Genomic DNA, 2,399 nt, shown 5'->3' on the forward strand with positions numbered 1-2,399 from the left:
TATTTATCGGATATGAAGATAAAGAGTTCGGGTACATGTTGTGGGATCCTGTAAAGAAGAAGGTCATTAGAAGCAGAGATGTAGCCTTCGGAAAAAGTAAAGTTGGAAGTGCCGCTGATATGTCAGAAAAGGCGAAGAATGGTATAATTCCTAACCTTGTTACTATTCCTTCTACTTCTAACAATCCCACAAGTGTAGAAAGTACGACCGACGAGGTTGTCGAGTAGGGGGACAAGCTAGTGAGGTTATTGAGCAGGGGGAGCAACTTGATGAAGGTATCGAGGAAGTGGAGCATCACACTCAGGAAGAAGAACAACCTCAACATCTGAGGAGATCAGAGAGGCCAAGGGTAGAGTCATGCAGGTACCCTTCCACAGAGTATGTCCTCGTCAGTGATGAGGGGGAGCCAGAAAGTCTTAAGGAGGTGTTGTCCCATACAGAAAAGAACCAGTGGATGAAAGCCATGCAAGAAGAGATGGAATCTCTACAGAAAAATGGCACGTACAAGCTGGTTGAACTTCCAAAGGGTAAAAGACCACTCAAATGCAAATGGGTCTTTAAACTCAAGAAGGATGGAAATGGCAAGTTGGTCAGATACAAAGCTCGATTGGTGGTTAAAGGCTTCGAACAGAAGAAAGGTATTGATTTTGACGAAATTTTCTCATCTGTTTTCAAAATGACTTCTATTCGAACAATTTTGAGCTTACCAGCTAGCCTAGATCTTGAAATGGAGTAGTTGGATGTGAAAACTGCATTTCTTCATGGAGATTTGGAAGAGGAGATTTATATGGAGCAACCAGAAGGATTTGAAGTAGCTGGAAAAAAACACATGGTGTGCAAATTGAATAAGAGTCTTTATGGATTGAAGCAGACACCAAGACAGTGGTACATGAAGTTTGACTCATTCATAAAAAGTCAAATATACCTAAAGACCTATTCTGATCCATGTGTATACTTTAAAAGATTTTCTGAAAATAACTTTATTATATTGTTATTGTATGTGGATGACATGTTAATTGTAAGAAAAGACAAGGGGCTGATCGCAAAATTAAAGGGAGATCTGTCCAAGTCATTTGATATGAAGGACTTGGGCCCAACACACCAAATTTTAGGGATGAAGGTAGTTCGAGAGCGAAACAAGCTGAAAAGTACATTGAACGTGTACTGGAACGCTTCAACATGAAAAGTGCTAAGCCAGTGAGCACACCTCTTACTGGTCATCTAAAGTTTAGCAAGAATATGTGTCCTACAACACTGGAGGAGAAAGGGAACATGACTTGTAGCAACCCCTTTGTGAGGGTACCACTTAGGAAAACAAATCTAATTTTCTACTTATAAAATATTGAAAGAGATACTAATAAAAATATTTAGAATAATTTTAGTAGCGGAAGTAGGCCCATGCGAAAAGGTTGAAAGTGCAATATATTTTTTTTTTTTTGAAAATACACCATAATTTTATTTTAAATGAAATACAATGTCAAAATATTAACAGATTAAAGCAACTTCCTAACTTATTTATACAATCATTCAAAATCACCGCAAGTTTATATTGTACATAAATTTCAAACTATCGGGTATATATAAAAAATAAAGGAAACTAGTTTTCTCCTTTTCTACATATTTACAAGAGAAAGTGTAAATTCAGCATATTACAAGACTTGAGTTATTAAAACACCCTAATACAATAAAATAGGTTACAAATTCAAGCTACAAGATTTTGGTCTTTAAAATCCAACAAGCCTCCAAATAACATAAGTGTGACATATATATATATATATATATATATATATATATATATATATATATATATATGTGTGTGTGTATCCTGTATATCATGTATATCATGTACATGTCCCAAAACTATGCAAACCAAGGTGCATATGCAAATGTGATCTCCATAAATTCTCCCAAAGAGACTACTTCACCCTGGCCATCTTCAGATTTCATCCGGAACATTTCATACGATAGAAAACAACTATCGCTAAGCATAAATCTTAGTGGTGTATAAACTTTAGGCTTGGAGTCATTAAATTCTCCAATTCCCCTTTTCAATCATAGTTAGCTCAATTTAACATAATTTAAAATAAGTGAACAAATATATCAAACATATCAATATCAAACTATGAAGTGTTTCCAAATATCAATAACAATGTTCAAGAGTCTAGAAAGTGTATACTATCAATTTAAGAGAGTATACCAAATATCCATTTTTCGCCCAATATGTACGTCATGCCATCACACTAAGCATAATCAGATATCAAGATGGACCGAAGCCCCAAATCAAGTAGCGTCAAAACCCAATAGACAAGAGAATCAAGAACCATATTAAAAATGGCTTCCTAGTTCGTACTTAACACGGACAAGTTCCATAATTCAAGACGAACTACAAATCCAAAGTC

This window comes from Nicotiana tabacum, chromosome 20, assembly GCF_000715075.1.
Source record: "Nicotiana tabacum cultivar K326 chromosome 20, ASM71507v2, whole genome shotgun sequence".
NCBI classification, from domain to species: Eukaryota; Viridiplantae; Streptophyta; class Magnoliopsida; order Solanales; family Solanaceae; genus Nicotiana; species Nicotiana tabacum.